The 26,844-nt window shown below is 46.8% G+C and overlaps 2 long non-coding RNA genes across 2 annotated transcripts in view; one reads left to right on the top strand and one right to left on the bottom strand.

The window, feature by feature from the left end:
• The window catches only part of LOC147737039 (uncharacterized), a 163,871-nt gene extending 138,981 nt beyond the window's left edge, over positions 1 to 24,890 (bottom strand). Inside the window, exon 1 of the long non-coding RNA XR_015309281.1 lies at positions 24,755 to 24,890. This is a non-coding gene — a long non-coding RNA (uncharacterized LOC147737039). The remainder of the gene's footprint in view (positions 1 to 24,754) is intronic.
• Positions 24,891 to 25,083: 193 nt separating this feature from the next.
• LOC147737038 (uncharacterized) overlaps positions 25,084 to 26,844 on the top strand; it is a 62,279-nt gene continuing 60,518 nt past the window's right edge. The window contains exon 1 of the long non-coding RNA XR_015309279.1: positions 25,084 to 25,285. This is a non-coding gene — a long non-coding RNA (uncharacterized LOC147737038). The remainder of the gene's footprint in view (positions 25,286 to 26,844) is intronic.

Below are 26,844 nucleotides of genomic sequence, written 5' to 3'. Positions count from 1 at the left end.
GTTAGTGAAGTGTCGACCTGCTGCTGCCTGCGGCTGCCCATGATGACCCCCCCGGCGGGCCACGATCTGCACTGGCTCTGACTCTGACACTCTGGCAATGGTGCCTGTCTTCATCCAGGAGGCTGCTTAGCTCTGTCCACTCCAGTCGACACGCCCAGGACGGACTGCACTCCTCGGCCGGGGCCCGGCGCGGCCGCGCTCACAGTCTCCTGGTGGCCAGAGACTGACTCGCGGGCTCAGCTGAACTGCCAGGAGGTGACAAGGTGCAGCTAGCTGCAGCCTGCCGCAGCTGCAGTGTTTTAGCGGGGTGAGGCGCAGGCGGCTGCGGCGGGGGCCATGGCTGAGAGAGACAGCGACTGCAGCCTGCACTCTCTAATCCCCCCCCCCGCCGCCTCTGCACTTCTTCCTGTTCCTCCAGACATGACGGCACTACCGCGGTCGGCACATCCGGATTTAATCCCGGCACCCTGGTGCGCCACACGGTGATTGACAGCTCTGAGCTGCACTAATAATTGACTCTTACAGGCCAGTCCGGCCCCCCTGCAGATGAGGAGTGAGTAGCCGCGCGCGCTGCACCATTCTTACCCATTCTAGTTTCCAGGGCAACAGGAGTCGGTCAGCAGGCAGCTCCAGGCTGGCAGAGATTGATACATTGTAGCGTGCCGTTCTCAGCCACTACAGAGCTAAGCGCTGCGGCAGTCTGATGAACTGTTTAGGCACTCGGCCCAGGCTGAGCAGCACCTCTCTCAGGACAGCAGAGAGAGGCTGAGAGCCGGGGTACAGGAGCGCCATGGCACAGGTGGAAAATGCATTACAAAGCATTTCAGCGCGGTGATGCGGATCATCGCACTGAAATGCGTGAGCGTCACACCTGTTGCGTGACGCTTGACAGGACTGCTGAGCGTGCGCGTCAGACTCGAGGACATCCGGGCGGTGCCCCCTCCCCCCAGGCCCTGCAGCCCCCACTGACCGGTGCACAAGGAGAGGTGAGGCCTGGCGGGCCTCAACCCCCCAAGGGACCCTGAGGAGGGGCTGGGGCACTGCACCCTGCAGAGGGCCACAGCCGCCAAGGGTTCAGATCGCTGTGTGACATTTTTATCATTTCAGTGAAAATATGAGTGACATTTAACGGCTATGAGTGATATTTAACGGCTATGAGTGACACTTAACGACTATGAGGGACATTTAATTGCTATGAGTGACATTTAACGACTATGAGTGACATTTAACGACTGTGGGCTATGAGTGACATTTAACAGCTATGAGTGACATTTAACGGCTTTAAGTGACGTGTAATGCTATGAGTGACACTTAACGACTATGAGTGAAACTTAACGACTATGAGTGACATTTAATGGCTATGAGTGACATTTAACGGCTATGAGTGACATTTAACGGCTATGAGTGACATCTAACGGCTATGGGCTATGAGTGACATTTAACAGCTTTGACTGACATTTAACAGCTATGAGTGACATCTAACGGCTATGGGCTATGAGTGACATTTAACGGCTATGGGCTATGAGGGACATTTAACAGCTATGAGTGACATTCAAAGACTATGAGTGACAGCTATGAGGGACACTCTCCTGAGTACAATCAGGCAATGAAGACGAGGGAAACCTATAAATATCAGAATTGACACCCATTTGAGCAACAAGGAACTTGAAACTGCTGCAAAGCGCCGGTGCATGACACCGTGTTCTTGGAGTCTGTGGTTCTTATTTATACAACGGCACACATTCCTTTCTGAGGCACTGCGCAATGTTCAGCCTCTTCATTTCTTATGCGTGCAGTCTTGATAGCTGCCACGTTTGAGATTGCTCATGTGTAACATTTCAATGGTTTCAATGTACTTATGTACTCAGCTGCCAAATGTGTGACACTCATGGTGGCACTTTCTGCATTTAAAAAAATCATAGAATGAAGTGCATTGGAACAAATAAATATCAGAAATTTCTATACTTTGAACAATGAGAAGCGCTAAACATATTTTGAAAATAATGGGAAACTACTGATATGAAAGGTCACTAACCTACAACCTCTTTCTAATATAACTTCATTTTTTTGTGGCAAGGCCTTTCACGGCAATGAAGACACATGAGAAGGAAGTTTGATGGGGCTGAGAGACACTTGCTTAGCTTGACAAGACCTCACTCATGGGTCAACACTGTGCATCAGACAAAAAGGAAGCTTTAGAGGCCAGTGCGTCAAGAAATATAGACGGGCCAGTTACTCTGAATCTCTTTTGCAAATGTGCGCTCTGCACAGTTATACAAATCTCAATCTCAGCTGCACAGAGAGTGTTAATATTGGTGCAGAAAAGAATGATGCTTCATTTCAACCACACTATTCTAAAACACAGACTCTTATTTCCTCTGCAAACGACGTAATAATTAATTGAACGGGCCCCTGTCCGTTCTCCCAATGACCCCATAACCTACAACAAACAGGCCCTATGGAACCTATGCCCGACAATAAATGAATGCTGCAGGCACAATATGGAGGTCATCTCCTCTAATAAATGCCGACACTGCCCATTTCAAACGTGTACACAGATAGACGACAAAAAACGGACCAAGAGCCTCAGAGGAGGTCTGCTAAACTGTCGATCCCTCCCGAAACACGCCTTGCAAATTTGGAACATGCTCCTTGAAGAGGGCCTTGACATACTCTTTCTGACAGAGACATGGCTAGGGGTAGATTCCGACCCTGAAATCATCGAATCCCTTCCACCTGACTTTAGTATAGCCAGGGTGGATCGACCGTTAGGCCGAGGAGGTGGCATCGCTGTGATCAGCAAGGCCCCCCTGGTGTGCTCCCTTGAACCTCTTGGAATAGATAACTGCGAAGCCGGCAAATTTGCACTGAAACTTGGCCCTCAGGACGATATCTCGGGTGTCCTCCTTTATAGACCTCCTGGGACCCTGGGAAATTTTAGACCAAGCTTACAAGAACATCTCACCCACTTAGCACTGAGACATAGGAAGGTTCTCCTCATGGGTGATCTAAATATTCACTTTGATGAGATCCAGCTAAAGGAGGTCACTGACCTGAAGCAGGAATTATTAAATACGAATCTGGTTCTAAAAACCTAACACCCACACATATCCATGGCCATTTACTGGATCCGGTGTTCACCAACTGGGAGGGCATCACCACGAGTACTCCTAACCCATTCCCCTGGACTGACCATTTTTTAGTCCCTTTTGAAATTAACACTGTAAACAAGCCTGCCCCCCTTTTGAGTGGCAATAATAGCTACCCATATCGCAAATGGAAAAAAAAATTCACAACCCATCTTTAACGAGATGCTAAGCTTAGGTGGGATGCCGGGAGGCACAGATAGTGAAAGGGCCAATCAAAACTTAGAAACCCGAATCCTTGACGCCTTGAATAGGGTAGCCCCTCTATCCACGGCCAAAAAAGGAAACAGAGCAAGGAGAACGGCACCATGGTACAATACAGATCTGCAGTCGTTCAGATCAGAGTGCAAAAAGCTAGAAAGACACTGGCGCAAGGATAAGAATGATCAAACTAAGCTTCAATACAAAACAGCCCAGAGAAGCTATCAAAAACAGGTCAGAGTTGCTAAAGCAACCTTCTACGGAAAAAGAATTAGTGAGGCAGACTGCTCATCTAGGGAACTCTTTAAAATCTATAAAGAAATCTCAGTTGTCTCACTTTCCAATTCTCCGGAAACTGATTCCGTCATGGAATGTAACAAGGTGGCAGCATATTTTGCCAACAAGGTCAAGAAAATTTACAGCTCTTTCTCCACTCATCCTGCGGCTGGAGAAACCTTCACAGAAATGAAGGAACCGGCGATGGCAAATTCAAAACCGAAGCTAGAATGCTTTACTGTCCCGCCAAGTAAATAACTTGCTACCATATGCTCTAGCATAAAATCGGGCTCTCCTCATGACCCCGCTCCTCCAAGGGTTCTGGCCGCAAGTATAGCCACTTTAGAACCGTACATCCGCCATGTCCTTACTACATCCTTCGACTCCCAGACCCTGCCAAGAAAATGGAAAAAGGCAATTGTACTACCTATTAGGAAAAAACCTAATGTAAACCATGATGTTCTAGAGAACCTACGACCAATCTCTCTGCTACCCTATACCGCCAAAATTGCTGAGAAAATTGCAAATGTGCAACTGATGGCATTTGCGGAGCAGAATAATCTCCTACACCCCTCCCAATCGGGTTTACGAAAAGGCTTCTCTACTGAGACGGCCTTATTAAGAGCCACCGAAACTCTCCGTCAAGGAGCTGACGCTGGACTAACCATGGCACTGGTCATGCTAGATCTGAGCGCAGCGTTCGACACTGTAGCACATATCACCTTGCTATAGTGTCTGAACAGAGGAGGTGTGACTGATAGAGCACTCGGTTGGCTTAAATCGTTTCTGACAGGCAGAAGCTTTCAGGTTCAACGGGGCTCATTTCAGTCTGAAGAGTGGGTACTGGAACAGGGAGTGCCACAGGGCTCTGCTCTAAGTCCTACCCTTTTTAACTTATATATGGCACCCCTGGCTGAGCTAGTTCAATCGTTCGGCGTAGAGATTGTATCCTACGCCGACGATACACAGCTCTTACTCACCCTCACCCAAACACCGGCTGCTGAGGCAAATAATTTCAGAGTCTGTATGCAAGCACTGGCCACTTGGATGGATACGCACTGCCTTAAATTGAACGGATCCAAGACGGAAGTCTTGGTGGTTGGTGGTGATCAACGACATTGGACATGTGACTGGTGGCCAAACTGTTTGGGCGACATGCCAACACCATGTACTGAAGCCAAAAACTTAGGGATATGGATGGATCCCACACTCTCCTATGAGACACACATCAACCGTCTAGTAGGCAAGTGCTTTGGAGTCCTTAAAACTCTCAACAAAACCCTAGATCTCCTTCCTTTGGAGGCCCGGCGCACTATGACCCAGGCACTAATTACATCACGCCTCGATTATGGTAATGTCCTGTTCCTGGGAGCTTCTAGTAAAATCATAGGACGACTCCAGATATTGCAAAATGCTGCAGCCCGCCTAGTGCTTAGACTCCCTCGAAGAGCTAACTCTAAAGCCACCCTGGATGCCCTCCACTGGCTTCCAGTGAAAAAAAGAATAAAATACAAAGCACTCCTCATAGGTCATCAGATCATCTGGCATAAAGCCCCCGGCTATCTGACAGGTCTGGTTACCAGGTACGAACCACGCAGATCACTAAGATCTAGCGGTACGGGCACGCTTGTGACCCACCGCTACAGGAGAGAAAAAATGGGAGGCCGGTCCTTCAGAGTGACGGCTGCCACAGCATGGAATAAACTTCCCATCCATCTCCGCCTGGAGCCTTCAGAAACTATTTTCCGACGAAAACTTAAAACTTATCTGTTCTCCTTATAGCTTACTTTTGCCCTTTTGCCTCGCACTGTCCTTTCCCCCCCTTAATTAGTTTTTTCCTCTCTCTTTTTAGCGCAGGGACACGCCGAGATGGCGTACTTTATCCATGCTCTCTATAAATGTCTTTATTATTATTATTATTATTATTATTATTATAATTGCCCGTCAATTGCAAAGTACGAAATTGTGGCTAACATGAGGTTTTATCTTAAGTGTGAGGAACACTTAACCTCTGCGCACTGTTGCTATTGCTGTTCGCCAGTGAGAACACCGATGTTTTTTCACATTTATAAACACTTTACACACTAATTGTTTTGGCTCATACGAGCTTCAAAGAAATTTTTATCAAACACATTTATATCAAAAACATTAAACTGAAAATCAATCCTCACATTTTACAATTCTAATGTGATATGCTGTGTTATCACAATCAATACATCATTGAACAGATATAGAAAATCGAATAAATCTTTCACGTAGACGACTTGTCTTTTATGCCCAATGCATTTCAAGCTCTAAGAGCTCTTCGTCAGGGGCCTGTGGACTAAATATAATTGCCAATTAATAAACTGATATATGTATGCAGAACATCAAAATCTCATTTGGTACAGGGCTAAAATTATTTTGAAGTTATAAACAGGCAACAATGAAATTAATAATACCCAGATGCCAACACCACTGTGTGTGTGAAAAAACGAAAGAAAACAAACTCACTGATGACGCTGTCAAGCAAGCTCATCCAATCTAAATCGTGCAAAAAATCAAGCCATTAATCACACAAGCTCCAACGGTAATGTACCTCAGTTTTTCTACGAAACACAGAGATGAACTAACCTTACCTTTAAGATTACTTCCTGTGCTTAGAGACTGTACTTCTGAACACTCGTGGCTCACCCTCTTCCTGTGAACAAATAAACCAAAATCTCGCTAAAATCTAAATTCTATGACCACTGTGCGCTACACTGCTGCTTTCATTTGTCAAAACTCGAAGTCCAAAACGCTCACCTCTCAGTGAAGACAACAATTCCGTACAATCGCTCGCTATCCAGTTTGTGCACACTTTCTCCCGCTCGGGTTGCAACCAGCTACGTAACCAACCACTTCTCTGCTCTTTACAAAGTCGCGTAACAAACTAAAAACCGACAACGGACTGGTGACTCAGGACCATGGTCGCCATCTTTGAAAGGGGTTAGTCAACGAGGTGAAAATATAAAGAAAGGAAAGAAAGCTCAAATAAAAATGTAGAGGTGATCCATAAAAAAGAACTGTGATGTTGCCAACGTTATCAAAATACTCATAATTACAATACAGGGTTACAAAATCACATGCATCATTCTCATACAGATTCAAGGTGAAAAAGCCTCATAAAAAACACGATAAATCTACCTTGTCATTTAATCCCTTAGGTTCCTGAGTGACAAGATACCTGATCCAGTGTATTTCTCTTTGGAGGAGGGATCTGGTTAGATCAACCCCCTCGTATGATTTCACAACTTCCAATATGGAAAACCTGATTTGGGCTATGCTATGGTTATTCTCATTCCAGTGTTTCACCAAATTTTTTCACATTTTTATTTCTTATTGTGCTCTTGTGTTCTGATATTCTCGTTTTTAGTTTTCTCTCTGTTTTTCCTGTATAAATTTTACCACAGGGGCACTTTATGTAATAGATTACATTTTTGGAGTTACAATCCCCGTCATAGTGTAGTTTCACTTCCTTTCCTGTTTGTGGGTGATGCAACATCTTGCCTTCGATAACATTAGAACTATGAACACAATTCTGGCATTTCCTCATTCCTCTATGGGTCACTTCTGGTTCTCTTGTGGGAGTCATCAATAGTTCTTTTAAATTCTTTGATCTTGTATAGGCAAAGATGGGCTTATTGGCAAAGATCCCATTAAAATCCGCTTCATTCTTTAGAAGATCCCAATGTTTATTTATGATGTTTTTCAATTTCTGTGATGAGGTGGAGAATTTTGATACAAAGACATGTCTGTCCGTTGTTTTCTTAGGTTTCTGTGTCAGAAGATTATCCCTACTGTATGTATCAATTAGATTCTTAGCTTTTATCAAGATTTTGTCCGGGTATCCTCTTTCTTTGTATCTTTGATGTTGTAAAGTAAGATCCTTTTTCAATTCATCATCATGTGAACAAATTCTTTTTATCTGCATGTACTGCGACACAGGTACATTGTTTTTTAGATTCTGCGGAGGAAAGCTTTGGAATAGTAATGAATTATTCACATCTGTGTCTTTTCTGAATACTTTAGTTTTCATCTGTAAATCTTGAATGTTGATCATCACGTCTAGAAATGACAGTTCTTTGTCGCTAATAGTATGTGTGAATTCAATATACTCCGAACAATGGTTCAATCTTTCTATTTCAAATTCTAAGCTTTCCTTTGTACCAGACCACAATACAAAAATATCGTCTATGAACCTCCGATATATGATCGCATGTTCATTCCAAAAGCTATTGCTGTAAATATAGTCAGCCTCAAATTTTGCCATAAAGTTATTGGCATATGCCGGGGCCCCGGCAAATCCCATCGATGTTCCATTCTGTTGTAGAAAAAACCTGGAGGACCATTCAAAGTAACTATGATACAAACAAAAATGTAAAAGTTCCAAAATGAAAACTTTCTCTGCCTTTACAGACGATTGTTGTAGCAGGGCCCACTCCACCGCTTCCAAACCAGATTGATGGGGGATTGAAGTGTACAACGACTTCATGTTGATTGTGCACACCAATGTTGGACTTGTCATCTTGATTTCTTTTAATGTCAGAAGAAAATCATTTGTGTCTTTTATATACGACGGCCATTTCTGGACGAATGGCTGAAGGAATTTGTCAATATATTGACCGAGTGGTTCAAAAACTGTACCAGTAATGGATTTTTGCACATAGGTCATGTGGGCTGAGGGATTTCCTGACGCTTTAAATCACAAACGGGCAAAGTTAGTTTATGCAATTGTTATTTACGAGTGGGAGGCCAGGGGGGGGGGAGCTGGAAGCACCTCTGCTGTGTGACTGTGTGTAAGTGTCTAAGTAGAGTAAGTGAGGGGGGAGCGTGTTGGACGTGGAGGGCCGGGCGGCAGCGTTTAAACAGCAATTAGGTAACTGCCTCGAGATGCTATTGTTTGTGAAATTATTTTTTCTGTTGATGATCAGACAGACTCATGCCGCTCCACGGCTGTACTGACACAAAAGTACAATAATAAACTGACTGTACAGTACTAAGTCAGTCACGGCTCGGCCTGACGTGCAGCACTTTGCCCGTTGGAATGATGTAACTTAAGAAACACTTATTGTACTAGACAAGTTCAGACTGCTGTCTCAGTCCGGTCAGCAGTGCACCCGGACTAGTTGTGCCACACGATGCACATCAAGGACAGGTTGCCGATGATGCCCACGGCAAAGATGATCAATGAGAGCAGCTTCACGTCGCAAGCGCTATACCAGTTCTCCGTCATGGGGTAGAGTGGGTTCTGGACTTGCGGGCACTTCTAGTCTGCTGATTAAACCCACTGAGCTGCACATTGGATGAAAGGGAGAAGGGTTTCCTCTTCCGGGTGAGCGGCGGCAGAGACAGCACTAGCAGCACTGGGTGCTGACATCACTTTCAGCCTCTACTGATGTGTCCAGCCTACCGCAGAGGAGGAAGGAGCCCTGTCTGGTGGGCAGTTACCTTCATCTTCAGACCCTCACAGACCCCCCTCAGATACCAGATCTACCCCCTCCTTCAGACTCCAGATCTGCCCCTTACCCCCCAGATCTGCCCCTCCGCCCCAACCCTCGCCTTCGGAGGAGAGAGCCTGGACATGTCTGCACAGGTCTCTGCTCAGGTAGGAGATTGTCAGCACCTTCAGCTGTGTTTGTAGAAATAGACTGAATAATCCTGGAGGGGATCTCTGCAGGTTTAAGATTGCTATGTGTGACATTTTCATAATTTTAGTGTAATTGTGAGTGACAATTCAAGGACTATGAGTGACACTTTCTTGCGAGCAAAAATCAAGAAATTAAACATATAGGGAAACATAAATATTAGAAATTACACCCATTTGACCAACAATAAACCCTTGCATGGTTTTAAACCTACTGCAAAGTAACATAAATTGAAAAAGGCGTGTGCCCTTGTAACCACCAGATCATAGTGTTAAAACGAATGAGTAACCATGATATTAAACAAGGTTTTCAGAAGCAGTTATGTATTAAAGTTCTGTGCACATACAGTAGACATACACCAAGGTTGGGCAGGAGAACAGGCTGAGGCAGGAAAACATCGAAGCTGGGCTGCTAGAGTCTGGTTGGAATGATTGATGTGTTGCCAGACAGAAAAACAGAAAAGCCAATTACCAACAGATTGCCATAGCAAGGCTTTGCCGACTAGGCCCCTGACTCCTCCCTGGCTATTTATGGTGTGCAGTTGCAGACCATCACAGTGTGGACTCCAGGGCCTCTCTGTCCCTCATGGAATCCGGCCCAAAACAGGATGCAAGGCCCCAACAACATTCTCATCTCAGCCCTCAGTAGTGTTGCAGGATGGGCAGAAGAAAAACAACTGGATTCCTCCCTCAGCCCGCCTTTGCCCACTGGGCACCCACTGGATCCCCTCAGGGAATCAATCAAATGCAATAGGTCTTGTTTATGAGGCTTATTGGCTCTACCAATCCATCATGCTGTACTCTTTACAGCATGAGCACAAAGAGGAAATAAAGGCGTGATAGAGCCTACGTGATCTTATATATGTGTCATTATGCAAGGGCCTTGTGCATGACCATGTTTCCAAATTGACTCAAGAGCCTCTTTTTGACATTTTGTTACAAGAGGAATCGGTAAATCACTTGTTTTTAAAAGCGCTTTCCCCGAATTTTATTTGAAGTGTAACATTAAAAAGAAGAAATTAAAATACATAGGACTGAGGAGGGGACAGAGGGGGGTGAGCAGCACACAAGGGAGAGAAATACTGTGAGATCGTGAGGAGCATTCAAACGAACGACAGCAAGAGGGAGCCTGGGTGAGAAAGAGCAACATGGAGCCGCTCCCATGCTACAGATTATCAATGCACGCTGCAAAATTGTGATACTTCCTGTTCTATTTGAATGGCACCTAAACATGTTGCATCACTTCTATTTGCATGTCACTAGTATGCATGACTAAGCAAGGCTTAGTCATGCATACTAGTGACATTCGTGGGTCACAGCTGAGTCGGCAGCCAGGAAGTGTAGTTATTTATAAAAACTATGACTACTCTCTCGGGCCAAAACTAAAAAAAATCATTACCCCAAAGTGGTCACGATTGCCGTGATGATACTTTCCCAGGTCCACACGCAATGCAGCCAGTGGCACAGATGTGCTTGGGTCTCAGCAACGTATCTTATAACATAGAATCAACACCCAAAAGTCAGTATCAAACACGCTAACTCGTCAGCAGCACCTCCGGGGATTGATTAGGCAAGCCTAATGCTGAGGCACCGCAACAGGCGCTGTACTTGTTATTACAAGACGCGTTGGACGGCTCATCGCTTAAATTACACAGCCGAGTCCTCCCTCTCAACCAGCACACCTGACCCACACCTAACGGGCATCACCCCTGGCCGCTATTCTCCCACACCCTGCTCTCCCCCCAAACCCTGCTCCCCCTGTCCTCACTCTACCTGTAGCTGAGCCCTGCATTTCCAAGATGCAAGCACTCAGTCCCCAGATGTCTTGGTTCAGGGTGCGGCTCTCAAGGCTGGTCGCCGGGTCGGTCCTGCCATTAATAACCGCAAATGCGGGGAAGAGCAGAGGCCAGGCATGGGGAAGCACCATTGTACGAGTGCCGGTATTCACCGACTATTGCACCGTGGCTTAGCAAGGAGCCTTGAGATGGCCTGTGTCGACTGTTAAGCACAATACTTAAGCGCGAGGTGCACGGACATGGGGATCAACACAGTGGGTGAAGGAGGAAGACAGGGATCATAAAAACCCAGATCGGTTGAAGTAGGAAGGCAGGTTGCGGCAAGCGCTTTATAACAGTGAAAGCATATTTATAATGAAGCAGAGTAAAGAGAGTTCACTCTCCAGGCTACACTCACTTTGCCCTAGCCATGGCTTCAACGACTCCGCCCTCGGAGGTTCAGCAGCTGTGTGGAGAGACTGGTGTGTTCCTATGTGCTGAACAACTCCTGCGCTACGCCCTGCCACGGGCGGACAGGTCACTCAGCTGCTGGCGCGCCCTGGTGCGGTGGGTCGGCTCCCTCCGGTGCGTGATTCATTAATTTAAATTAACCGTGGTGCCAGCATGCTGAAACTTTCACTCCAGCCACTGGCGGAAGCAGGAGGTGTGTGCTACAACAATACTTTTCCTAACCTCCTGACTTTGAGTCACAGAAGCATGAATGTAACAAATTGCGCTGCCGGTGGCAAATCTTTATGTACATCATGTTATATGGTAACAGAGTAGCAGCTATAGCTGTAGACTCTGAGCCGGCGCCGAGAGCATAATGCGCGACAGTGCATTTCAGTGCGGCGCTGCGAACCACCACACTGAAATGTGTTAGTCTAACGCAGAGGTCTTCAAACTTTTTGATGCCGAGACCCCCTCCTCAAAAGTTTTTAGGTGTAAGGACCCCCTCCTAACAAAATATTCTAGAACCTGTTACTCTCCATCAATAACCATAAACTCCCTTAATTCCTGTGGCAAATCATTTTTACGGTGGGTAAATGTTATTAAACAGTGTATTCTGTAAAAATGTTTAGGTTTTTCACTGCCAGGTAGCTATGTATAAAATAACTGGTAGTTTAAGTGAAAAATACATTTAAAAAGCTGTTACTCAGTGGGAAATGCACAATAGTACATTATGACATCTTTATTGGTTTAATGCACTTCAAAGGTCTATGTGTAACCAGGGACCCACATAATTAATTCTTTGATGGTGCAGTGGAGAATAGTGACATATGCATTTTTTTGTGCTAGAAGGTTACAGATTGTTACAGAAAACACTGTGAATATGTAAGTCATTATTTAAAACTTGCATTTTAGTAAGACCCAGATTGTACATTTTTTTTTACAGAACTGTCCCTTCAACACCTCCTGGGGTAGTAGGCTTTATACAAATTCAATTACAATTGAAAGAACACACTTCAAATCTCAATTGTTCTCTTTGCACTACCACTCAAAAAGAATGCATCTGTGTCATCACACAGCTTTGAATGATTCAATCAATTAAAACCAGTACCTGCTTTCAAGCACCCTTTATTTACATTTTCACCTAGCACATGTTTGTATTTCTTTCAGTCAAGCTGCTGCACCCTGAGAGTTAACTGACTGTGGCCTTCCGTTTCGCGGCACATGACACTCCTTGAATGACACTCCAGCTAAAGCATATTAACTATTAGAATTAACCGTTCCAGGAGGGTTGGGTTTTTCCATAAAGTAGGGGAACGGCTATTTAAATATGTTTACGAGTGCTTTCACTGCAGAAACCATCTCCTTTACAGGAAAGGACGCACAATTGCACTGTTTAAATATAACATTTGGCAGAATTATCCCTCAATGAGAGCAAAGAATAAAGAATTAAAAGTTAATAGAACTAAATCTTACAAGTAATCTGCAAACATTTATTTAAAAGGAAATATAAATATTCTAGCACCAGGTGTCAAATGCCTTTCCAGTACAGGTTTTTTATGCAGCGCAATAAAAAAAAGAAAATCGAAAGTATTTGTGTAGACTAGCTGAAAAAACAGGAAAAATGACACATTCCAACACAGCAGAAGGTAAGGAAAGTTCGAAGTTGGGTGGGTCTGGCCTCTGATTTCCATCCCAGTTTCCCCTCACTGAGAACGGCCTGCACCAGCCCCCCCCCTCCAAGCCCAGATCGCACCTTTCCTTGTAGATGCAGTGCATAAACAGGCCCAGCACGAGGTCAATTAAGCTAGTACTTGCCTCCTGCAGAGCCTGACTGCCTCTTAATGTTGTTGTCACCAAGACCCAACCTCCTTCATCAGCTAGTGTGCACAATAGGATTGCTCTTTGGAGCAGCTCCCAATGCGAGGCTCTCTCTGGCACATTGCTCAGCTGGGGAATGTGCGCCCCCCTTCCTGTGACTCCACGGCCCCCCTGGGGGTCGCGCCCCACAGATTGAAGACGTCTGGTCTAACGCCTGATGCGTGATACTTGGCAGGACCGGGCTGAGCTGGACTCTTCTATCCCGGGGGCTCCTGGGGCTGAGCTGGGCTCTTCTATCCTGGGGCCCTTGGGGCTGAGCTGGGCTCTTCTATCATGGGGCCCCTGGGGCTCTGCTGGGCTCTTCTATCCGGGCGGCCCGGGGCTGAGCTGGGCTCTTCTATCTGGGGCCCCTGGGGCTGAGCTGGACTCTTCTATCCTGGGGCTGAGCTGGGCTCTTCTATTCGGGGCCCCTGGGGCTGAGCTGGGCTCTTCTATCCGGGGCCACCTGGGGCTGAGCTGGGCTCTTCTATCCGGGGGCACCTGGGGCTGAGCTGCGCCCTTCTATCCGGGGTCCTTGGGGCTGAGCTGGGCTCTTTTATCCGTGGGCCCCTGGGGCTGATCTGGGCTCTTCTATCCGGGGCCCCTGGGGCTCTGCTGGGCTCTTCTATCCGGGCGGCCCGGGGCTGAGCTGGGCTCTTCTATCCGGGGCCACCTGGGGCTGAGCTGGGCTCTTCTATCCGGGGGCACCTGGGGATGAGCTGCGCCCTTCTATCCGGGGTCCTTGGGGCTCAGCTGGGCTCTTTTATCCGTGGGCCCCTGGGGCTGAGCTGGGCTCTTCTATCCGGGGGCCCCTGGGGCTGAGCTGGGCTCTTCTATCCGGGGCACATGGGGCTGAGCTGGGCCCTTCTATCCGGGGTCCTTGGGGCTGAGCTGGGCTCTTTTATCCGTGGGCCCCTGGAGCTGAGCTGGGCTCTTCTATCCTGGGGCCCCTGGGGCTGAGCTGGGCTCTTCTATCCGGGGGGCCCTGGGGCTGAGCTGGGCTCTTCTATCCGGGGGCCCCTGGGACTGAGCTGGGCTCTTCTATCCGGGGGCCCCTGGGACTGAGCTGGGCTCTTCTATCCGGGGGCCCCTGGGGCTGAGCTGGGCTCTTCTATCCGGGGGCCCTGGTGGGCTTTCCTTCCGCCCTGGGGGTGTTTTTGGGCATCATTTGTGTTAAAGACGGGATCTGTGCACTGCATCTTACTGCACTCTGAGGAGTATGTGCACACTGCCCTTCATCTTACTGCACTGTGAAAAGTCTGCATCTGTGCATTGCATCTTACTACACAATGAGAGGTCTGTGCATTGCATCTTACTGCACTATGAGGAATCTATGCACACTATTCTGCGTTTTACTGCATTTCTGTTCCCTATCCTACGAGAAGTCTGTGCACACTCCAGGGATTTTTACTACACTCTGAAAAATCAGTGCACACTTCACTGGCATTTATTACACTAATCATTATTATTATTATTATTATTTCATTTCTAAAGCTCTATTGCCTGAAAAAGGCGCAGGGCGCTGAACTTAACAGAAGGTTATTCCTCCTGCAAGCAGGTTTATAGCAACCTCCTAAACTGTCCAAAGTCCACGGACAGGCAAACTGTCCCAGACATGCACCCCTTGTACCACGAACGCCCTCCTCCACCCCAGGAGAGTCTTAAGACTAGCTTCTGCAGACCGCAGCAGACCACCAGGGCAGCACTAGAGGACTTTTTGCACAAATACTCTGGACCTTTGACCTCCTGGTCGGAGTCACTGCTCCCCCCCCACGCAGCTTCACCGTTCGGGCACTGCCCTTGGTGCCAATGACCAACCAACCTGCTCGCAACCCTCCCCCGCGCCTTGAGACCCTCACCGGTGAGTAGTGCACTCTCAAAAAACCCTGATTGAGTGATTGATTTACATATGTTATAAACGGCCCAGTGCCCAATACAGAGAGATTTAAAAGGGATTCTTTAGGCACCGGTAATCAGTGCAGTGTTTTTTTTGGGGGGGGGGGGGGGGATGGGGGGGGTGGGAGTGGCTTCACGCGTAGCAGAATGGCTGCCTGTTAAGGGAGTTCCGCACGCCGGAACATTTACTGGGCAATTACCATCCTTTTTTCTCCCCGAGACATGCCGTGGAACCATCTCGGGGCATGTACGAACTGATGAGGCACAGTGAGGTGAAGTTTGTGAGTTCCTAGCCCCTATATTACGCCAGCGGCGGCCAAAAAAGTAGTTGGAGACCGAACTGCAAAATGGCGCCGATGTGTGGTTCGAGGCGAGTAGGCCCACTAGCTGTACCCAACAAATAGGCGATTCAGAGTGACGGCAGGTGCGCCCGGTGTCGCCCCTGAACGAGGACAAGGAGTTCAGATACACTCGGAAAGTGAGAAGCTGAAGCCAACGGGAGCGAACTCCGAAGTGTGGGGAAGGCGCCCGACCCCCGGAAACTCCGATCGGCGATGGCCAAGTGCAGCGGACTGCCCGGTGGAACCTGGAAGCAGACGGAGGCATGAGAGGGCTTCACAGCACAGACCAGTGGTAGGTGCAGCTCTGCTGTGGGTCAGGCCCGGCAGGTCCGAGCGATTGCGGGCTTTGCAAGGTGAGGCCCCCCCTTGGGAGTATTGCGCCTGGTGGGGCCTGCGAGGCAGGGCTGAGCGAGGCGGAGACCCGAGCGGCATTCACGGGCAGCTATAGTCGGTGGCTGGTCTGCCCCCTGGCCCATGAGGAGGCACTATTCGGGGTCACCTCCTCTGCATCCCCCTGGGCAGGCCTCACTTCATCTGCATCCCTTGGACAGGCCTCACCTCCTCTGACCCTGAACAGGACCAACCTCCTCTGCACCCACAACCCCTCGCCGGACATGCTCATCTCCTGAGCCTCGGGGCGCTATGCACAGGCCCCGAAGAGAGACACTGCTCCCCTGGACAGGCCTCACCTCCTCTGCACCCCTGGACTGGCCTCTCGGTGAAGGATTCTCATTAAGGACAGAGGATCCCAGAGTTCATTCCACCCTATACAGCGCCTCTGACTCCGCCACACACAGGCACTCATGGCACACATAAGCACACAGAGGCATTCACAGGCACACTGATGCACTCACAGCCACACACATATGAATGCACAGGCATACACAGACACAAACAGGCACAGGTAGACACACACAGACACACAGTCACTCACAGGCACTCAAAAGCACCCAAAAGCACAAATGAGCACACACAGGCATTCATAGGAACACTCATTCCTGTATAGGAACACAAAAGCATTCTTGAGCACACACAAGCCCTCATAGGCGCACACACACACACACACACACACACATCCACTCATAGGAACATGCATCCACTAATAGCAATACACAGGCATTCATGGGCACATACAGACACTCATAGACACAAACAAGCACTCACAGAAGTATACAGCCACTCATATACATACACAGGTACACATGGACACCCACAGGCACTCCTGGGCACACACAGGCACTCATAGGTAGACACAGACACGCATAGACACTAACAAGCACTCATAGGAACATAAAGCCACTCATAGGCATACACAGGTACTCATGGGCACACACAGGCACTCATGGGCACATTCAGACACTCATAGACACACACAAGCACTCATAGGAACATACAGCCACTCATATGCATACACAGGTACTCATGGGCATACACAAGCACTCATGGGCACATACAGGCACTCATGGGCACATTCAGACACTCATAGACACACACAAGCACTCATAGGAACATACAGCCACTCATAGGCATACACAGGTACTCATGGGCATACACAGGCACTCATGGGCACCCACAGGCACTCATGGGCACATTCAGACACTCATAGACGCAAACAAGAACTCATAGGAACATACAGCCACTCATAGGCATACACAGGTACTCATGGGCATACACAGGCACGCACAGGCACACACAGGCATTCATAGGAACATACAGCCACTCATAGGCATACACAGGTACTCATGGGCATACACAGGCACGCACAGGCACACACAGGCATTCATGGGCACATACAGACACTCATAGGCACAAACAAGCACTCATAGGGACTGCTGTTCAACGACATGAGGACAGAACGGACACATCAATAAAAAGCCAGGAAACACATTCTTGGTAAAAAGAAATGTGAAATGAAACCGGAACAGTGTTGTATAAAAGAATATAAAGAGCAGAAGATTAACAGCTTCCACATTGCACCATCCCCGAGTTACCTATAATTTTACGGTGACATAGTATTATGTGGATAAATGAACTGAAATGCAAGAGAGTGCCTTGATTGAAAGAAGCTGGCGGGACCAGCATCAGCCACCAGAGCACAAGGGAAGGAAGTGCCTGAAACCCTCATGGGTGGCAAGAGGTACTCTATGAATCTACAATTCTACAGATTGATTGATTGAAGGTGCCGGGTTCAGCATCAACCACCAGAGGGCAAGGGAACGAAGCGCCTGGGGACCCTCACGTGTGCAAGAAGCGCTCTATAAATCTACAAATTTACCGATTGATTGATTGATTGAAAGAAGCTGCCAGGAACAGAATCCCGCAGGTGATTTCACATGACATTTTGGGTGGTACGTCTGAAGACCAGCGCCCAATGCAGCTTTCTAGGAGTACTACAGTAAAACTTTCAAGCACCAAATTGAAACTCTGCACCTGTACATAGGCATGCCTTCACTGGTGCAGATATTCATGCATTGCAGAATTATCATTGTGTGGGAGGGTGCTGTGTCTCTCAAGACACATTTCATCCTTGAGTAATAATTCCTCTAATCTCCTTGTTCTGTGGGTGTTCTAAACCCCGGCAAACTTCCATGATAGAATGCGCAGATTCTCACAACCTTTCGCTTGTGAACGTTTGTAGATTCTTAATACTCACTGGGGGCAGGACTGGTCCTTCCGGGTGCCATGGGAGCCAGATCCAGTCTCCCACAACAGAGGGTTGGCCTTTGCTCTCTTTCTTCAACCATCTTGCAGCGTCCCATAGTATTGTAAGACTATTGTAAAACTAGACACTGTGCACAACCAAGGTGGCAATATCCAGAGAGTGCCCTTTATGCCTGTACGTGAGGAGGCAAAAGAGACACAAATGATGGATGGAATGCGGAACAAATCAAACATTCACCCCACAGTCAAGAGACCTGTGTTAAATACAGTCTTCTTTTTCTCACCATGGCATCCCAGTCAAGATCCAGCCATATGCAAATCGGTCTTGACCCTGCTTCTCATGGAACAGTCCACTCCGAACTGCCAAGCCAGGTCCTTCTTCAATAAGAAACAAGCATCCTAGAACCGGTTACGTGGTAACATTTCTCATCAGTCTAGCTTGAATCCAGTGTCACAGTGTGCCCGGGACCTACGTCTAGACATACCTGGAGCACTTAGGGAGAGAAATCAAAAGACACACAAATGATGGACCGAATGTGGAACAAACCAAACGTTCACCCCAGTCAAGCTATCTGGGTTAAATCCATTGTTCTTTTGCTCACCATGCCACCCCAGTTTAGATCCAGCCATACGCAAATCAATCTTGACAGTACTCCTCAAGGGAACACTGCAGCCCAAACTGCCAAACCAGCTCCTCCCTGGTCCAGAAAAAAGCCTCCTAAGACCTGTTTCGGGGTACCACTCCTCATCAGCCAGGCTAGCTTGAATCCAGTGTCGCAGTGAGCCAAGGGACCCACGTCTGTGCATGCTCAGCGCACTTAGGGCGAGAAAGCAAAAGACACACAAATGATGGAATGCAAAACAAATCAAACATTCACCCCGAATCAAGAGCTCTGGGTTAAATCCATCATTCTTTTGCTCATCATGCCACACCAGTTTAGACCCAGCCATATGCAAATCAGTATTGACCCTTCTCCGAATGAGAAAAGTCCAGCCCGAACTGCCAAGCCAGGTCCTCCCTGGACCCGAAACAAGCATCCTATGATCGGTTTCAGGGTATCACCCCTCATAATCCAGGCTAACTCAAATCCAGTGGCACAGTGAGCAAGGGACCTACATCTTTGCATACCCATGGTCACGTGGGGCAAACATAGCAAACACAACAAGATCATGGACACAGTGCTAAAACTTTTCAACCACTCATCCCCAGTCACAGATCTGTGTTTAATCCATCGTTTTTTTGCTCGCTATGCCAACACAGTTTGAACCCAGCCATATGCAAATCAGTTTTGACCCTGCTCCTCATAGTTACAGTCCAGCCCAAACTGCCAGGGCTGGTCCTCCCTGGACTGGAAACAAGGATCCTGTGACCCGTTTTGGGGTATCACCCCCCTCATCAGCCTGGCTAGTTTGAATCCAGTGGCACATTAAGGCCGGGGCACACTACTGGGCATATCTGGCGCACTTAGGGAGAGAAGGCAAAAAATATGTGTTAGATTTGGGGGTCTCTGGTTGGCACAGGTAGGTACTTGTGACAAGCAGGGACCCTCTCCTCTAGTCAGGACAAGGGGATTACACTCCTAAAATAACCCCTGCTCACCTGCTAGGTTGGGTGGCGCGAGCAGTCAAGGCTTATTTCAGAGGTGTTGTAAGTTAAGCAGTTGTGACCACATACAGTAACGTAGTGACAACACTACAAATGGACACCACACAGGTTTTATATCAAAAACAAGTAGACTTTATATAGAGTTACTACAAGACCATAAACGACAAAAATACACACTATGATTACTTTAAGATGGTAGATTTAGGTAGGGTGTTAAAATATCGATTACAAAAATATAGCTGACATAAATATAGTTGTAAAAATATTGTTTACAAAAATATCGACTCCCTATACTTAAACAGGTAAGTACATAAATATCGACTCCAAAATATTGTTGTAATTAATATAGATGTAAAAAATATCGACTTTTTAAAATAATTAAAATTACATTAAATAATAAATAAATATAAGTACTATTAACAAAATACATTACATTACTTTTATTTTTTAACTATTTAAAACAAATTTACTACACTTTTTAATTATAAACTTAATAAATTTGGACATATACATATATTTAACACATTACTTTATATAACAAAAATAATACTTACATATAATTAAAATATACAATATATTACTAATTAAAACATTTGATAGCGTAGGAGTAAAAATGACTATTCCCACTCCAGAGGGTGCAACAATAGGGAAAGCGTTGGATAGCGTAGGGGTAAAAATTACTATTCCCACTCCAGGGGGTGCAACAGTAGGGAAAGCGTTGGATAGCGTAGGGGTAAAAATTACTATTCCCACTCCAGGGGGTGCAACAGTAGGGAAAGCGTTGGATAGCGTAGGGGTAAAAATTACTATTCCCACTCCAGGGGCTGCAACAGTAGGGAAAGCGTTGGATAGCGTAGGGGTAAAAATTACTATTCCCACTCCAGAGGGTGCAACAGTAGGGAAAGCGTTGGATAGCGTAGGGGTAAAAATTACTATTCCCACTCCAGGGGGTGCAACAGTAGGGAAAGCGTTGGATAGCGTAGGGGTAAAAATTACTATTCCCACTCCAGAGGGTGCAACAGTAGGGAAAGCGTTGGATAGCGTAGAAGTAAAAATTACTATTCCCACTCCAGAGGGTGCAACAGTAGGGAAAGCGTTGGATAGCGTAGGGGTAAAAATTATTAAATAATTAATCAATTAAATTGTAATTAATTTACTACATTTTCACTAAAAAAATCCTGTACACACACACCTAAAATTAATTAATAAATTAACATAATTAATTACAAAATTATTAATCAATTAACTAATTGAAATTAATTAACTATTATTTATCACACTATTTATATTCTTTTATAACATTAATTAATCTATTATTTCATTATATTTAAATTACTTCCCACCCTACTCCCCTATAAACCCACAACCCGCTACGGAACTAATAATACTAAATTCAACATAAAATACATTATTAACTAATAAAATACTACTAAAAATACTACTTTATCCACAAATACTCATTAAAAACACTACATTAGTTATAATTATTTAAAATACGATATTATTGTAAACTATGTTTTTGTAAACGATATTTATTACAACTATATTAATGTTAACGATATTACTTACCTGTCTGTCGATATTCTGGTCAGACTATATTTTTGTCATCGATATTTCTTCCTGTAGATATTTTTGCAGCGATATTAAAGTAAGTCGATATTTTTGCGACGATATTCCCGTACTGTACCGTAGATTTAAGCTTAGTTCAGTTCCGTTCTGAGATGGGACACTCTGCATCAATGTAGCTTAGGTTGCGTTTCGCTTCCACAACAAACAATGTCGCAGCGATGGGAAATGCAGCAAAGTTCAGGTGCATAGAAATAAAGACGTGAAGATCTTCCAGATGCGGCACGCTTCTCGGGGATGCGAGAAGTTCTCTGTTCAATGCGTGAACTGCAGCGGCGACACCCTTACGATGCGACGGCAACAGCTCCAGCGCCGATGCTCTTCTCCATGATGCGTGAAACTTCTGCACGAAGCGACAACTGCAGCGACGAACATCCAAGATGCGACGGCACCTGCTCCAATGGCAGCAGGCACTTCCACAAGAACTCTGGGGAGCTGGTAGGTGAAGTCTGTTGTACCTGAGACTTCAGCAGGAGGCAAGCTCTGTTCCAAGCCCTTGGAGATCCTACCTTATACTTACAATGCACCCTGCCCTTGGGCCTACCATAGGGGTGACTAATATGAAGACAAGGGAAGGTTTAGGGACTGGCAAGTGGGTGTACTTGCCCAGTCAGCATGACAGTACCATACTCTATACAGGCTCTGCAATGGCAGACCTTAGACACATTTTACAAGGCTGCTTCTGTGGATGGCACAACCAGTGCTGCAGGCCCACCAGCAGTATTTGGATTTACACGCCCTGGCACCCTCAGTGCACTAGACTAGGGTCTGACAAGTAAACCAAATACCATATAGCCAAACATGGAACCACTGATCAATACATCAACTTACAGTAGGGAGCACTTGCACTGTATCACTGGATAGCAGTGGAACAGTGCCCAAAGCATCTAACACCAGCAAAAATACACGAGGCAACAGCAAAAATGGAAGGGAGACCCACCCCAATGGTGCCAGGTCTAATAATATGCAAATGATGGACGGGATGCAAAACAAATCAAACATTCACCCCAGTCAAGAGATCTGGGTTAAATTCATTGTTCTATTGATCACCATGACACCCCAGTTCAGACCCAGCCATATGCAACCTACAGGAATTTTTTTCCTGTGGCCATTGGAAAGCGTGCAAATTCAGTGTTATGGTGAAAACATGCGATACACCCAGTACTATTATGATATATGCATATCGAAATAAAGCAATCAACCAACTAAAACAATCAAAGAATTTCTTACCTTTAGCACTGCTTTTGTAATCTATGTGCTAGAATGCCCCTGCAAGATGAGATATGTAGGGAGCACCACTTTTGCAGCAAAGAAACGTATACTAGAACACTTACGCGCTATACACAACAAAGACAAACACTACCAAGTGGAGCGCCACTTTGAGGAATACCATATCTCCAACCGTTCCCTTTTGAGATACTTTATCACTGAGCAAGTCCAAACAAAAAAAGAGGAGGCAATCGTACGCTCCACCTGAGAAAACGTGAATCATGGCATATCATTGATTTACAGACAAGAAGCCCATGGGGCCATAATCAAGATGAGGAAATGATTATACACTTACAGTATGAGTAGGTACACCTGAGTCTTGACCAGCCTCATACTATTATATCCAGACACAGTTGTATGTTTATATTCTGATCTTGTATACTGTATTGTAATGTTGTTGCGTATGCAGAGAAGACCCTTGCCCGTAGCTGGTTTCTAGCTTTAACCTTCACTCTTTTTCTAATTTTGACAGGAGGAAAGGAAGGTGGTTTATTTGAGATAAACACCGTGACAGCTTCTCTTTTTTGATCAGATTTTCTCTACAATTACCCACAGATAGTTTTTTCAACTACTGGAAGCCAAGGTAATGATACATAAGTACATTGATCTAATACCGTGCTAGTTGCAAGCTTTCAGTATATACAACCAAGCAATTTGTATATATTTTTTCAGACTCTACAGGAACTTCTTAAAACACGTTTTCTCGTCTCCAACCAGTTAGTTAGGTAAGGTAATTTAACAACAGTCGCTTTCACACAGAATACTTTTTCAAACGCATCGAAACTAATTTAGGTTTCCTTTTTCTTTCTTCTTTCATAGGCCCCTGACGAAGGGGTGCAAACCCCGAAATGCATTGGGTTGTAAATATAACTGTGTTGTGTAGCAATTGATCAGTGTAAAAAAATATGTGTGAAAAGACAATAATTGTATATGTATTGTAATGAACTGTGCTTTATTCATTTGAACTGAAAATGACATAAGTTACAAAAAAAATTTTTTGAATTAAAAATATGACAAATGAAAAATTTTGAAAAATATATCTTTCAGTTAGTGCGCACTTGTGTCCTTGTGATCTCGCGATCCCTGGCTACATACAAAGAAGCCCATGGGGCCATAATCAAGATGAGGAAATGATTATACACTTACAGTATGAGTAGGTACACCTGAGTCTTGACCAGCCTCATACTATTATATCCAGACACAGTTGTATGTTTATATTCTGATCTTGTATACTGTATTGTAATGTTGTTGCGTATGCAGAGAAGACCCTTGCCCGTAGCTGGTTTCTAGCTTTAACCTTCACTCTTTTTCTAATTTGACAGGAGGAAAGGAAGGGACCGACACTTATCTGAATGTAGCAGTAGAGGTAACCTACCCTTTTCTTCACAAACTGGAGGAACCAGCAGTCGACACAGTTAAAGATAAGATCAATTCACCACCTTCTTTTAATTCTGATATTTTGGATGGAGGGTGCTGATTGTTACAGCACCTGCTGCTGAGTTCGACTTCCTGTTGCTCAAATGAGGTTAATTTTAGCTATTTGTCTATTTCCATTGACTTTGTTCCATTATTTTGATTGCAAGAAATTGCCACTCTACAAGTTACATATATTTAGTCGTTGCCTGACTCTCTTAAATCCACTGAATGTATGAAAATGTCACACATAATCAATCGGATATTTTAGCAGCTATACTCAAATGGGTGTACTTTCCGATATTTACATGATTCCCTCGTCATTGCTTGATTTAGCCAGCGAGAAAGTGTCACTCATAGTCATTGAAATGTCGCTCATTATTTCACTGAAATTATGAAAATGTCACACATAGCGATCTGGAACCTTGGCAGCTATGTGGGGCACGATGGAGATTCCATAACATACAACAAAGAGACTGTAAAATCACTACCATGTGATGAAGGACATTTGGCCCCTCCCACGAGGATGCCAGGAAGTGACACTAGTAGAGCAATAACCAGCACCTCACCTGGGGTTTCTTGTGGGTGCTGAGGTTAGACGATTCCAACTCCGGAAGTCGCTGCAAGGTGGGACGGGATCCTCGCAGGGACACAAAGAAGCACAACAATGACGGTGTCCGCGCGGGGACACAATGAGTGAACTGCAAAGCTCCTCGGTTCGGCTCCTCTATGGGGGTGTCTGGTCTGCGCAGGCGCAGTAAGAGTGATGAACTTTCTACTTTGCGCATGCGCAGTTAGACTGAGCACCCACTGTCCAGGGCTGTTCACAGGCAGCACTCCGTGGAATGACCTAACTCGGCGCTAGGAAGACGTGTCTTCTCTCTGCGCTTGCGCAGCTGTGACGCGCGGTCCTGCGCGTGCGCAGCCGTGAGACGCCATGTTCTTTCCGTGCGCGATGGAGGCTCGTTCAGCGGCGTGAGCGCGCGCGTCGCTCCGGAGGCAATAACACACCGGGACACACTCCTCACAGGCATCCGGGCCCCCGGCGTGCTCCACCTCTCCCCGAGGCCCTGCAGCCGCCACTGAGTGCACAAGGAGAGGTGAGGCACTCTAATCGCAGAGCGCATGCGCAGTAGTTAATCCTAGATCCGCGCTCCCCTACAGGAGACCGTGTCTGTTCTCGGCGCATGCGCAGTTGCACGGCGCGTGAGACTGACTATTTTAAGCCTGCCTGCAGAAATCCCCGTCTCTAAACTGCATTGGTGTTCGCTACTCTTGAGCGCATGCTGTTGAGTGTGTGTATCATTCAAATACAACACATCATCAATGAAGCACTGGTCATGGATCCTGATGTGAAGAAATCTTAATTGAACTTCATGAGTTTCATTTTGGATTATTTAAATGTAGCTCCTTACTACAATGCGCAGTTGCACGGCGCGTGAGGCTGACTATTTTAAGCCCCGCTGCAATAATCCCCGCTTCTAAACTGCATTGGTGTACTACCCTTCAGCGCATGCGCAGTTGTTAATCCCAGACCTTTAACCTGTTAAGCGCGCCACAAATTCCGCCCCAGTGCGGACGTTCCATTGCGCAAACGGAATCGGAACGTTCAGCGGATGTGCGCAGCACTAGCGAGGTATTGCACGCTACGTCCGCCGAACGTTCGCAGCACTAAAAGGGTTAATCCGCGCGCTATTGCGGGAGGCAGTGTCTGTCCTCCACGCATGTGCAGTTGCTGCTGGAGGCTCAGTTCTCTGCGCATGCGCAGCGGCAGGATCATCAGAGCGACTCTTCTCCCGTGCGTTGCTTGTTTGTTTATTTCTGAGCCGCGCTGGGCCCTCGGGGGCCCTCAGGGCCAGGCCGCGGCTCCGCCTCTCACAGCGCGAGCGCACAGGGAAGGGACGAAATGGCCTCGAGGCAGTAGTCGAAGAGTGTTGAGTAAAGTATAAGAATTGGAGTGGGGTCGGGCCTGTGAATGGGAGGGGCGGGGTCTGTGGGTGGGGGCAGGGTCGGTGGGGTCTGTGAATATAGGTGGGGGCGGGGTCTGTCGGTGTGGGGAGGGGCCTGTGAATGTGGAGGGCGGGTTAAAACAATAACCCCGCCCTGCCTGGGGGCATTAAGTGATTACTTTCAGAGTGCGCAAGAATGCTCCTCCTCTGCCGGAGCGGTGCCTGTGGGTGGGGGCTGGGCCTGGTGGTGTGAATGCTCCTTCGGGGGCAGGGGCCTGTGGTTGGGGGCGGGGGCCTGTGGTTGGGGCGGGGCCTGTGGGTGTGAATGCTCCTCCGGGGCGGGGCCTGTGGGTGGGGGCGGGGCTTGTGGGTGTGAATGCTCCTCTGCTGGGGTGGGCCCTGTGGGTGGGGGCGGGGCCCGTGCGCATGAATGCTCCTCCTCTGCTGGGGGCGGGGCCTGTGGGTGTGAATGCTCCTCCTCTGACGGGGGCGGGCCGGCAGGACTCAGCTGCGCTCTCACTGATTCTGAATCCCGCCGTAGTCGCGGAATCTCAAGTTGCACATTCTTACCTTTCTCCTGGGCCACCGCAACCACAGACTTTACCCATTGCTGCCCGCACCTATAATTGTTTTTGAAACAAGAGTGTCCACATGAGCATCTTTTAATTTGGCTGATCTGTTACTTGCAGCACATATTTTTTTTTAAAGCC

The sequence above is a fragment of the Lissotriton vulgaris genome, chromosome 1_1 (assembly GCF_964263255.1).
Source record: "Lissotriton vulgaris chromosome 1_1, aLisVul1.2, whole genome shotgun sequence".
Lineage (NCBI taxonomy): Eukaryota > Metazoa > Chordata > Amphibia > Caudata > Salamandridae > Lissotriton > Lissotriton vulgaris.
This window is presented reverse-complemented; position numbering and strand designations above follow the sequence as displayed.